Source organism: Cupressus sempervirens, chromosome 7 (assembly GCF_028749045.1).
Source record: "Cupressus sempervirens isolate cs-2001-9-10 chromosome 7, ASM2874904v1, whole genome shotgun sequence".
NCBI classification, from domain to species: Eukaryota; Viridiplantae; Streptophyta; class Pinopsida; order Cupressales; family Cupressaceae; genus Cupressus; species Cupressus sempervirens.
This window is the reverse complement of record NC_143124.1, coordinates 837,858,969-837,873,951: the sequence shown is the minus strand read 5'-3', so window position 1 is coordinate 837,873,951 and position 14,983 is coordinate 837,858,969.

Below are 14,983 nucleotides of genomic sequence, written 5' to 3'. Positions count from 1 at the left end.
CAATATTTCCTTAATATCACATCCACCCATCATTGACCATATTCTTCATGTCTAGAACCTTGACCCTAGGCCCACGCCTTAGTTGGTTGGATGCAATGGTGGAATGATGCCATCAATCATACTGCAAGATTTCTTTGCATTTACGGGTGATAGTTTGCCAAGTACTAGAGATGATCTTATGAAGCCACCATAAAAGATCATTGTAAAACCTCTAAAGCCCTTGCTATGAATCCATTTGATATAGATTTATAGGTTTGAATTTCCAATCTTTATCACCAAAAAACATTCTAGATTGTTATTCTCCTTGGGTAGATTAGATCAAATCCTACCTACATTGGTTGAAAGTTGGCAATTAGGCTTCTAAGGAATTTTTAAATACCCTGTGGGATCCCAATTTTTTTGTAGGCATCAAGAATATTAGGGAGGACCAACATCTTTTTTATGATCTTCCTGATATCCTCTAGGATTTTGTACTCCACTATGAAAAGGTTTGCACTATGTAGGATCATTTTGTTTGTGCATGACCAAGCTTTGTGAGCCTATATAACTACCAATCCTAATAGGCTTTCCTTGGAGCAGTATGCCTTTTTTGAGAAGAAGCTTATGCTTGTTGATCTCATAGAGCTTGTCCTCTCCGTGGCTAATGATAAAGCCCTTAGGTGTGATGGGTTCCCTTATGAATTTTCCAATGTCTTATGGGATGATATTGACTTTGATCTACATAAAGTCTACCTTGAAGCCTACAATGCTCATTTCTAGGGAAAAATCATTAATAAGGGCATTATTAAGTTCATACCTAAAGCTAGGTATCTAGAAGACATATGCAACTAGAGGCCCATCACTTTGTTGAATGCCTCTTACAAGATCATTGCTAAGGCACTCTCCCTTAAAAGTAGGCATATGCTACCGCAAATTATTCACCCTAATCAAAATGGCTTCATTAAGTCTAGATATATTCTAGACAATATTATTGTAAATTAAAAAGGTATGGAGTGGGATCATCAGTTCAAACAATAGACCTTGTTTCTTAAGATTCACTTTGCTAAAACCTATGACTAGATTGAATAGTCTTTCATTTTGGCCATGCTACAAGCCTTTGAATTTAGTCCTATCTTTCTGTAGCTAGTTCAAATGATTTTTGAGGATGCTTCTACTTTTATTACGATCAATGGATGAAAATCTGAAGCTTTTAGGATTTCTAGATCCATTTTTCAAGGTTGCCCTATGACACCTTCTTTTTATGTTCTAGCTATTGAAGGATTTGGCTATCTTCTTGCCAATGTCATTTCTTGGGGCTTCATGTGTGGCATCTCCCTCCATAATTCCACTACATAGCTTGTGAGTGGTCATTTTACATATGATTCTTTCATCACCCTTATTGAAAATTAGGACAATATTTTGAATGCCTTGCGATGCTTAAATATTATTTGTTTCACCTTAGGGTCTGCTATTCAATGGTATAAGACCCTTCTATAGACAATATTTCTAGATAGGTCCCCAATGGCTTCAATACTATGGGTGGAAATGGGTGTAGCATGGAGAATTTTTCTTTTCTTTCTAGGCATCCCCTTTGGAGCTAAGGAATGTAGTCCTAGCTTGAATTGAGGAGAATTTGGACTATTAGATCACCAAAGCTCTTTCTTTTCTCTAGCTATTTTTAGATATTCTCAAAGGTTATAGCTTCTATGCATATTTATTAGTCCTCTTGTTGGGAATCAACAGCTTCCTACCTCAAGCTTATATGCCTTTTAAGAGACTTCATCAGGGTCTTCCATTGTATCATGGCTTCCACAAAGTGGCCTAGGAATTTTTTGGTTTTTCTAAAGAATTTGGTGATCTTAGACTGCTTTTTGCTCAAAAGCAAGGCATTGACCTTTGTGGAAAATGGTTCATTCATGCTCTCACCAATAATGAGGCCTAGAAATTTTTTCTGCATCAGCCCTCCTGGAAGGGGATTGGCTTTTAAACCCTTCTTGTGACTATAGAACCTATGCAAATTTAGGGAACATTTGTTGCTAAAAGCATTTCCAAATCCTAGGAATCCAATAAGCCTTGTCTTCGCTGAGTAGGCGATGGGTTCAGAGATGGGCTCTCCATGAACTATTAGGACTTGTGATGGTCACCTTTATTTTCTATCCAAGGTGTTCCTCTTTCAAAAATTCAAGGAGCTAGCACTCTATGCTTATTTAAATAGGGAATCAAGACACCCAAGGATTTCTTTTCTAGAGTTACTATGATTCTTTGCTCATGAGAGGATGTATAGGTGCAATTCTAGCTTAACCATCCAAATCAATAGATAATTGATCTTCTAGTTTCTATAGTGCCTCTCCATATACTTCAAAAGCTTGGTATTCAATCATCTCACCCATAGTGGAAGGACTAGAAATTGTATCTTGCCACTCATTTGCCTAGTTATAATCCCAAGCTGGGTTATCGATGGTTGATTCCCCACCTTCCTGTAATTGAGATCCTCAACCAAAGTTGGCATTTATAGTCTTCTCACAAGACTTGGAGTCTTAGATTTTTCATGGTTTGGAAATCTATGACAAAGCTAAAGATAGCTCACTACTCCTGGTGTATCATGTTCCAAGAGTTACCTTTAGGCTTTTAGCTTTGGCATTTGGTTGTCCTGGAAAAAAGATGTCCTTTTGTGGACAACTAAAAATCTTCCTGCATATATTTTGGTTCTATAGGCATGCCCAAATTTATTGGTACTAGATCCATGATTTCTTTAAACCCTTTCACCAAGAGGCCTTTTCTAGGCATGTGGTTGTTCTAGGTGATTCAACTAGATTCCCTTTTAAGTATTCCTAGATTTGGCATGCTTTCAAAATGGAGATTTTGTTTACTATGTAGAAAGATTGCAATGTAGTTTTATTCTCTCACAAATTTCTTCATATAATTGTTTTTATTTACGCTAAAGTGTGTATTTGTAATAACGTCATGATGTAGATTCTAGTAGAAGTAGATAAATTGAGACTAGAGGTGGCTCGTTTGTTGCAACTTTTGGCTCACTAGGGTAGTGCCCCTTGTTAGGATTAACCTCAGAAATAAATAATAGTTACATGCAAATATAGCCAATATCAAAAAATAATAGATCATATATAAGAGAACACAAGACACCAAGATTTAATGTGGTTCACCCAATCCCTGAGCTATGTCCACTAATAGCAAGTCCAATATTAAATTATCCAATTATTACAATCAAACATCCCTTGCAACTCAATACCACTGCAAGAAGCTAGAATATCACCATTACATTATGAAATATCTAAACCTACACCCTTTTATACAAGCTTTTTTCAATTACAAAATTAAGGCTAGAATAAGTCGTCTAATAGAAAATATAACAGTCAACACCTTTTACAATATAAGGTCATTTTTGGCTTCTGAGGCACTGCCCCCGAAAACCCCCACAGATGCATTGCCCCTTTACCCCAACCTACAATATGCCCTTTACCCCAACCTACAATATGAAAGGGAGCACACCTAGGGTGCTATGCATTGACCCCGCAGGGGTGCTACCCCTTGACCCTATGTTGGGAGCACTACCCCCAAACCCCCATTGAAATAATATAAAGAGAAAATCATGTTAAATAAATGTCTGACTCTGATTAGGTTCCACATCACAACAATCTCCCAGTTGGAGATTGGTCAAACTCCATAATAATAAACTCCCATTTGGAGACTAATCATAGCACTACTAAACTTGTAGCTCCCACTAGAATATCAAACCACCCTAGGATTCATTGTTATGTTATTCTATTCAGTCTAGAAGAACTATTCAAGTTGAAGAGGAATTCAACTTCTCCCTTGTTATTAATTTTCTAAACATACCCACTAGATTGTCATATGTATGTATCATGTCCAACTTTAACTATCCATCATCCAAAACTAACCAAATGAAATGGTACTACAACTATATCTATTTTGTCTTTGAATTTAAAGTAGAATTATTCACAAGATGAATGCCACTCTGACTATCTGTAAAAAAATAATTATCCCTCTATGAGTGTTTGAACTCTTCCATGAAGAATTGAAGTCATATCATCTCCTTAGATGCCTCTATAGTAGTAACATACTCTACCTCTATAGTGGATAAAGCATTAACCTTCTCTAATTTAGAAATCCAACTCACAGCTGCCCCACCAATAGTAAATACATAACCTTTAGTACTCCACTTGGTATCAATATCCCTTTCCAAATGTAAGTCAACCTAGCCTTGTAAATAAGTAGTAAAGCCCACAAAATGTAAACACTTATTGGATGATCCTCTCAAATATCTGAGAATCCATTTAACTGCATTCCAATGCTCAATTCATCGATTACTCATATACCTTCTAATGACTCCCACTACATGTCCAATATCTAGCCTAGTACATACCATAGCATACATAAAGCTTTCTATAGCTTAAGCATAAGGTACCTTAGACATCCTATCCTCCTCTTCTTGTATCTTGGGACACATCTCCTTAGTCAACTTCAACTGACCAAGAAAAGGTGTTTTGACAGCTTTAGCATTCTCCATTGGGAAACATTGAAGCACCTTCACAATATAATCAGCCTAACATAATGTCAATTTCCTATTCTTCCTATCTCTACAAATCTTCATCCAAAGGTTTTTTTGGTGTTATCCCCAAATCCTTCATAGCAAATGAATGTCCTAACTGTTTTTTTAACCCCTTAATGTGATCCATGGTAGACCCAACTACAAGCATATCATCAACATATAAACATAAAATAATGTAGTTTTCATCATCCAACCTCTTAAAATCAACACAATGATCTAAGTGATACCTACTATATCCACGCTCATACATAAACCTATCAAATTTTAAATACCATTACCAAGGTGCTTGCTTCAAGCTATATAAACTTTTCTCTAATCTACACACTAAGTTCTCCATACCTTTGACCTCAAATCCTTGTGGTTGTGCCATATAGATATCTTCATCCAAATCATCATGAAGAAATGTTGTTTTAACATCAAGCTACTCCAAATGCAAATCTTCAATAGCCACAATACTTAAAACAATGCGAACAAAAGTCATTTTAACAATAGAAGAAAATATTTCATTATAATCAATTCCCTTTTTCTATGTAAATCCTTTTACCAGTAACTTGGCTTGAAATCTTTCCTTACCTCCATCCTCTTCCTTTAACCTTTAAACCCATTTATTCTATAAAGCTCTTTTACTTGTAGGAAAAATTGCATAAATCCCATGTTTTATTTTTGAGCAAAGAGTCCATTTAATATTTCATTGTAGGCTCCCACTAAATCTATGTATCCACCTATACAACTTCATCATAACATTCAAGTTCACCAACATTAGTAAGTAAAATAGAATACAAAGAGGGAGAAAATCTTTCTAGAGGTCTACTTAGCCTTGTTGACCATCTAACAGTCACTGGGGTGTGTGGTATCTGTTGTTGCAGTTGTTATACATCATGAGGAATCACTAGAACATCATCTTTTGGAGTATCATCTAGTACTACATAATCATCTTCTTTCTTATCATGTTGATAAAATAAATCTTTATACAACACTATCTCATTGAAAATGACATCCTTGATTCTTACAGTTTTTATGATTTTCAAAATACCAAAGCCTATAACCAAATTAATTAATACCATATCCAAAATGTACACATTTCTTTGACTTAGCTTCTAGCTTGGCTCTATTTTTAGAATCTATAAGAGCAATTGCTTCACAACTGAAGGTTTTGAGAAAAGAATAACTTGCCTTCTTACTAGTCCATGCTTCCTTTGGATACCATAACCCAAAGGAGTAGAGGTACCTCTATTAATCAAATATACAATAGTATTGATAGCCTCTGTCCACAAGTTTAGGAGAAACCCTGCATGAAACCTCATACTTCTTGCACATTCCATTACAGTCTTGTTCATGCATTCCACCACTCCATTTTTCTGTGGAGTCCTTGGAACAAACCTTTTTCTATGAATACCATTAGCGGAGCAATAATATTCAAATTCATCATTTCCATACTCACCATCTTAATTAGATTTAAGCCATTTTAATTTCTTACCAGTCTCATTTTCAACCAAGCATTTCCATTTCTTAAAAATTTGAAATATATCATATTTCTGTCTAACAAAATAAACCCATACTTTTCTAGATGCATCAGTAACAAATTAACATAATAATTAGAGCCACCAATGGAAGATACCTGAGCTAGTCCCCATACATCTATATGCACAAGCTCTAATTTTTAAATTTTATTTTTCTTCCCAATCTTCACAAAACTCACTCTCTTTTGTTTTTTGTATGCACAACTTTCATAGAAATCCATATTAATACATTTCATACCTGATAAAACTTTTTTTGAATGAAGTACTTTCATACCTTTCTCACTCATGTGCCTAAGTCTATGGTGCCATAGTATTGTATCAAAATCTACATTAGTCATTTGTTCTCCCTACTCAATTGTAGCAACTATTCTTGAACAATCATTTTCTCTGAAACAATCAAAGTAGAAGGAATAGCATGACCTATACAAAGATATAAGGTGCCTAGTTTCACACATTTTTCTACTAAAAGTGAACCTTTTGAAACCTTCTAATTTTTATCATTAAAAGTAACTACACAACCCTCATCACCAAGTTGCCTTGCCTAAATTAAATTTCTACTTAGCCTTGGAACATGTCTTACCTCATGTAGTAGTCAATGATTCCAATTCTGCAACTTAATCTTAACTTTTCCTTTTTTTAACAATCTGATAAGTTTCATTATCCCCCAAATAAACAATCCCAAAATCCCCTTAGACATAATCAATAAAATAACCTCTATGAAGTGTAGCATGAAATAAAGCCCCAAAATCTAAAACCCATGAATCATCAATTCTTTCTAAAGAAGAAACAAAGCATCCTCTTCAGATTTGTTACTTACCATGTTTGCCTCTTTGTTCACTTCTAGTTTATCTCCTTCTTTGTTATTTCAAGTCCAAAATTCTTTCTTCTTATGCCCTAGTTCCCATAGCACCAGAAATCTCTTGTCCTCTAGATTGAGACCTCTTTCCCTTTGACTTTCCTCTTGATTTCCCATGATTTCCAAAAATATTTCCTCTCTTAGTCATTCTACCTCTGCTTAGTGCATTCAAAGCACTTCCTGATGTAGATCCACCTGAGGTTTTCTTATGAGTTTTCTCAATCAAAATAGCATTTATCACATCATCAAATTTTAGGGTATTAGATCCAGAAAAAAATTACATACAACCATTACCAAGCCATTCCAACTTTCAGGCAAAGAACACAAAATTAAAAGTACTTTCTTCATTAAAATTAATACCCACAAAAGATAATTGACTAGTAATAGTATTAAACTCATTTAAATGATATGCAATATATCCACCTTCTGTCATCTTCATATTAAATAAATGCTTCCTGAGAAATACCTTGTTTGAAGCAGAGGGCTTTTCATATAGTTTCACTAGGGTTTGCATCAAATGTTTTGTGGTCTTTGCTTTTGTAATATTAAATGTCACTAATGGTTCCAAGTGTAATTGAATTCTTCCAAGTTACTTTCTTTCTAAAATCTCCCTGTCCTCATCCATCATCGTTCTTAATTTCATTGTCTTTCCTTCCAATGGTTTCCATAAATCCTTCCGATAAAGATAGTCCTCCATTTATATCTTCCATAACTAAAAGTTCTACCCATTAGAATTCTTCGCCTTCAGCCTATCCTCCCTTGTCATCGATCCCACTCAATTGTGACACTCCCACTCAACTGTGAGACCTTCTTATAGAGGATCACAAAAACAAAATGACAATAGTCTAGCTAAAAAAAAAATCTTAAAAATGAAGACCATATGGTTCTGATACCACTTGCTAGGATTAATCTCAGATAGAAATAACAATTACAAGAAAATATGACCAATATCAGAGAATAATAGATCACACAAAAGAGAACACAATACACCTAGATTTAATGTGGTTAACCCAATCCCTAGGCTACATCCACCAACATCAAGTCCAATATTATTATTATCTAATGATTACATTCCATAATCCCTTATAGCTGAATACCATCGCAAGAAGCTACAATATCACAATTACATTATGAAATCCCTAACCCTAAGCCTTTTTATACAAGCTTTTTCCACTTACAAAATTATGGCTAGAATAAGTCATCTAATAGAAAAAATAGCAGTCGACGCCTTTTACAATATAAGGGCATTTTTGGCTTTGGGGGCACTGCCCTTGGAAATACCCATATGGTCATTGCCCCTCGACTAGTAGAGGATTCATCATAGCTAGCAAGGGAGGTTAACCATTTTGGTTTTACTCTAAACACCTCAGATGTGATGGGCTACCTTATCAAATTACCCTAGGTGTCTGATGCAAGAGCATCCTAGGTGTAAGAGCAATCTTGCAGCACCAAAAAATATTTTATTTTTAGTCTTTTCTATTTTAATAAGGACTAGTAGATAGGGTGGTTACTATTTAGGGGAACTTGCTAATTTTTTATAAGTTTGTCATATGAGATCAAAATATTCTTATTTTCTATTTGAAGATTCATTTTAGAGTTATAAGCCTACCATAAAAATCTCATTTCTCTAGCTTAAGTATCAGAGAATTTATTGCATATTTTTGGTGGAAAGTATTTGTAGAAAAATCTTCAGCCTCACCATTGGAGGCCTTAGAGTGCCCGGATGAAGTCCAAAAACTGGATGGAAGGGTGCTACTGTCATTCCAAGCTTATAAATCAAAAGTTCACATTTCTAAAATGTGGTTATAATAGCTAATTAGAGAAATGGTTCAAGAGTTATGGCCTTCCGAAGTTGGGCTACCTGAAATATCTAATAATTATCAAAGATGTATTTGGCTGACTCTATATATATTGTTAGGGTCTTTCTGCGCTTGGTATTAAGTTTAAGCATCTAGAACTTTTCTAGGCATCATAAATTTCCTATTTAAGAAAGACTCGAAAATTGTCTAGAACAACACTGGGTGATAGTTCACAGCACTGTCTTGTAGATTATTGCAATGAAGGATCCCATTTGTGTTAGCATATTTTAATTAAGAATTTTATAATTCTATAGTTGCGACGATAATAAGAAGTCCATATTTTGTTCTCACATTTGTTGTTATTTCTTTGTTTTCTATTATGATTTATGGTATTAAGGGGAACACCCTTCATCAAGAACTGAAAACAATGAAGCGTGTCGATAAGCACTTTTGTGAATGTAGGTGTCATCTTCATCATAACTTTTGCATGAAATATTAGTACTTGGAGGTATCATTTTCATCACAAGTTTTCCATGATAGTCCAATAGTCACATATGCCATCTTCATTACAAGTTTTTAAAGTAGATGTGCATTGAAAACCTTCTTTCACTACTTGAGATAGTAGTATATGCTAAATATTCATCATCATCATTTTATATATGCTCACATGCATATCATGTGTTAAGTGTAACCAAGGTGAATGTTAAATAGGTCTTTCGAGTCTCAACAATCCCATAAATTATCAAATAATTTCAATATGCCAAAACCACCAAATTTGGAGGGCATGTAAATGAAACCACCATTATCATACACGACAGGCATAATTTCATATGTTGCAATCATTTTGTCACTTGTAAACATGAGTTTGTTTCCATTATAAAAATATTTTTATAAGTATTTGGGTTTAAGTATGTTGTGGTGACTCTGCATGCTAATGGGGTATATAGCATGGGTTAAAAACTTTTATATTTGAGAAATGAATATTTCTTTTGGATTTCTCAAGAATCATTTCTACAGCCATGAATCCTAATTCATAAAATTATTCAGAGAGGCAAGAGAGAAAAAAAGAACAGACTTGTAGATAGATAGAGGTATCAAGTCAAGATAAAAAAAATATTTATAAATCAAGCAAAGTTTGCTATGGTTTTTGACAGCTAGAATATTTTAGTTGTTGGGTAAAAGCACAAACCTATGTCACCCTTTTGTAAAGGAAAAGGCTAATAAAAGTATAATTGTTCACCTCCAAGAACATAAAATTGTTATTATTATTTTAAATTTGAAAAATAAGTAAACAAATGAAATGAGAAGAAATGCATAAAGTTTAGGATTTTGATTTTTAAGAATTATTTGGAATAAGAATTGATATATTTTCCTAATTTTTATAGATAAATTTTTAGCTGCTGAAAATCAGGGGTCTAGTTCCCACAACAAAACTATATGGAAATAAACTTATTTCCCTTTGAGCTTAGAATATGTTATATATAACATATATAACTAGAACAATCAAATATAAAAATCGGTTTTAGATCGATATTTTTCTTTTTATAATGATTTAAATTTCAACTCACCTAAAATTGATAGTTTTTATCACCCACCACATTTTTCAAAATCAATCTATTCTAACCATGAGAAAAATTATACATTCTAGAAGAGGACTCTCTCCTCTAGAATGTCATATAATTTTAAAAAATTTATATGATTTAATATTTTTGTCTTTCTCAAAACCGATATCTTTTTGAGTGTTAAAATATCTATTTGTAAATTTTTTTAATTACAATATACTATATCTAACTAAGACACTATCAACTCTATATAATAAATTTCTTGAGTCTGAGCTTTATAAAATGTTGTTTATATGTTATTAAAAAAATAACATAAAAAATTGTAAGTGTTATTGAAATGCCAATTTTTTGAAATAATTTTATTTCTTTAGTAATTGGATACAAACTAGTATAAAACATGCATTTAATAGACATTTCCAATTGGAAAAGTGTGTGACCATATGTAACTTAGCTAGAATGAATTTATTTAGATCATATGTTTAAAAAAAATTGATTTTTAGATAGAAATACTCAAATTTAGTCATTTTGATAAGTTAGCCTCAAAAGTGACACAACTTTGTACTTTAAGACACTAAATAGTCTATCTTGCTGCTTGGGTATCGACACAAACTTTCTTGTCCATTGCAAGGTATGTGGAAAAAAATATAAATAATCACCAAACAACAAGTGCAATAATTACACCTAGTCTCATATGAATTATTGAACATCACAAAAAGATAAACTTGATTCTTTAAAGAGGGAAAGTTGTCAATACATGTGTTTGCATACAATGTTGATTAAAAAAACCACACTTATTGCATACAATGTTGCTTTCCTTGAAATTCTTTGTTGATTGAGGTAGACTAAAAGATTGGAAAATAATTATTTAGTATCCAAAGCCACTTGCCTAGAGGTGTTGGCATGTATGAGATGTGTTTACAAGATTTAGAGATACATATTTTAGCAAAGGTTACTACTTAATAACATCATAATCAAGAAAAAATTTCAGCTAGATTTTGCTAATCAAGTTCACACATACTAGGATGTTGAATTCTTTGTTAGGGCAGTAAAAAATTTATAGTCTATAATTTTAATCCCACCAAGCATGGACAATTTTATTCAAATTAGTAAGACTTTTAGACTACATAATTAGGATATGTCTTTAATTTTTCAAGCTTAGTGCAAAAAAAAACATGAAAAACTGATTGATTATAATTTATAGGTAAACTCTTCAAAAGACAACCTTTATTCCCATAGTTGTAGGTCTTGAATAAAGAAATTAATGGGAACAATTTTACACTATTAAACTTGCTCACATAACAATGAACATCTCCTTCTCAATATAGTTTGATCCATTTCCTTCTCTTTCAGTTTTTAAGATTTAGAAACTAATTTTTTGACTTTAGTTTACTATTTTCAATCACCATTCTCTTCAATCTAATATAAAACATAACAACAACCATAAATCTAAACAAAATGAAAATGTTCACAATAAGAAATCTAAACAGAAGGATCTAACATTAACATAACTATATGCCTTTTGTGGATGGATAGAAGAGTTGAAACAAGTTGGTGTCAAAAGATAATCTTAATATGGGAATTATTGATTTCATAGCTTCTCCTACAACTTTACTCTATATGGAGGTAAAAAAAAAAAAAATGCTAGCACTTTTTCTATTATTTGAAGCAGCCAAAATTTCAAATAGCAAATAATATCCCTAAAATTCTATATAATCTTATAGATGGAAACTTTTTTCTATCTTGACTGAATATCAAAGGAACACATTACCAACAAAACATATTGTATAAAACTATGTGACTATGTCTTAAAATCTACAAACATTTCATCGTGGACAAACTAAAACTATTTGAGTTGGTATCCCTTCCAACTCTTTAACTTCTTTTACATTTCCAAGGTTTTTGTAACCTACACACCAACACTTTTCCTTTTAAAAAATTTATAGAATGTTTTGGATTGTGGCTATCACATCTTGGCTCTAACTTAGATTGTGTTATCTCTCTCATAATGACATTATGTGTGCTATTATTCATGATATGATATGCAAGAAATAATGAAACAACTTCAAACTATCTAATAGAGCCAATCTATAATCTCTTCTTCTGTCAAAACTATTTGCTTGGGAGCTCTTTACAAAGGTCAATTCTCTACCAATGCCTATTGCATTCATGGTCTAATGCATGGTTATATGGATTAGGGGATTAAATTCATTGATTTGACTACTCATCTCTCTCCATGGTCACAGTTCAACTCGATATTTTTAATATTTATTTTACTTAATTTGTAGAGTCTAGGTTCGACTACCAGAGCACTGATACCATGTAAAGTTTCTAAAAAATTATATTACAAATTTAAACTCAAACTTCTATAATATCCTTTATATTGTTACAGATGATCTTTTTAATGTTCTAAATATAGGAGGAGTTATCACCTTTAAATTTGATTTGAATTTTTTTTTTCATCTGCAATATATTGGTATAGGTATTATTGCTTGAGAGAGAAGACTTGTGTTTATTGTGTGATCTCAAAATACAATAAAACCTACCCTTTATATCAAGACCAAAGGGCATGTCCCTTAAAGGGGCATGACCCTCTTTAGGTCACCCTAAGAACAACTTGAAGAAATCTGTGCCTAAAAGAAATTATCAAATGTTTGACTAACACAACAAATTGTTATAGTTAGTATATGATATAATTTATGCCAAGGATTGCCGCCCATCTTATTGACAAGTCTAGTGTCTATATAGGCTATCACATGATAGAATGGGAGAAGACTAAGGTGCATTCTGCACTTCTCAAACCAATATGATTATATATTTGACAATACAAAGATAAAGAACTAAGATCGGTGCTAGAGTTTGGGAATTGTAGATTAATTTATGTATTTTGGTTCTGAAGATCTAAACAAATGGATGACATTCAAGAAATTATCCCCTTCCTATCCTAGCAGATAAAAACATTGAATGGGGAATGAGTACTTGGTAGAGGAAGAAAGTAAAAATAAAATCGATAATATACAAATTTGTCATGTAATGAAATTGATATGCTTATCACTACAATTAGAACTAATAAAATAATATCATAGCTCCATTTGGCTGGAAGTGGATCACAATCAAAAGATTAATTCAATGTCATTGATAAATAGGATGCAAGAAATAGTATTGGTTGATAGATGAATGTCTAGAAGATACAACATAAATATCCTTATGTTTATCCAAATGACTACAATGAATACATATTTAGGTTTTATAAAATATCAAACTATTGGGTAAAATAATTGCACTAGGATTATACTTTATTTAAACCTATAAAACAAATTGAGTTTACATTAAGCACTAATAATAAAAGGAAGCTTCAAAATCAAGTTAAAAAGGGTTCAATGTATTTTAATGTTCAGTGATGAAGGGTAGGGAAAACTGCCTATAGTAACTACATATATTTGACCTGCCTTGTATTCCTAGATATAGTATGATATATGAAGTTAAACTATGTACCAAATTTCTATCAAGATTTAATTGTGTAGTTTTTTTCAATCAAAATAATTAACCCATACTTCATGAGTTGTGATTAAACATGAATCCATCTGTCATGAAGAGCATACTACAAACAAGATTGTATGTTGAGAGCATACCATGCTTAGTTCTACGAGTTGTGTTATCTGACAGGATTGATACACATCATTAGAGACAATGTCAAAACAAAACCTTTAATATGGACTTTTGTAATAAAGAGCTAGGTTCAAATATGGACATGATAGTGATAAATTGAATTATTTAACAACATGTTGCATCCATGTGATCATCTTACAATGAAAAAGAGTGGGACTAGATTACTAGATTACATATAACAACCAACTAGGTTTAAAAGAATAGTTTTCCTAGATCAAACATCTAAGCCCCTTATAGTGTAGTTCACTACACAAAAAATATAGAGCATAATATCCTTAAAACTATCTTGCAAGATATCCCTAAATTGAGTGAAAATATCCAAGAATTACCTACATTGTAGAACACTATGCCCATCTATGTGCAAGAATCAACTACATTGTAGAACACTATGTCAAAGCATACACTAAGAAACACTGCTTCCCTAGCATGTTAAATACATAAAGATGGAAACGTGTCCTTTAGGTGATCATGTTTCGGATTATACAACCAAATATATAAGGTAATCTAAAATGGGCATTTGCACTACCAAATTTATTGAAGGGGAGAGACTAAACCTTACTTACTGAGAGACTAAGCCTTAGAGACTAAACCCCTAATGAATTGGGTAACTTAAAATCTATGCAGGTTCTCATTATGTCGTAGAGCAGTCTTTAGGGTACCATTCCATAGAACTTGAGGAAACTTAGACATTTTTTTCAATTGAACTTGAGCTATAATTCATTAAAGAGACCCATTCTAGAGAAGATAGGAAGCTTAAGAGTCTTCAAAGGTCTTGATTTGAGCTACAAAAATTAGTGAAGCTAGAGGGCTAGCCCAATGGGTATTTGTAGAAAGCAAGTGAAACCTATGACATTATTGAATCTGGAAAAAAATGGAAAGAATTTTTAAATACCCCTAAGGTCACTGTGCCTTTGAGTTTGTGTTTGGTTGTATGAGTTCTTTCGCAATCCTAAACCATTGAAACCAGTTGTCCTTCAAAACTTATTATGTGATAGATTAACATTTTTAGT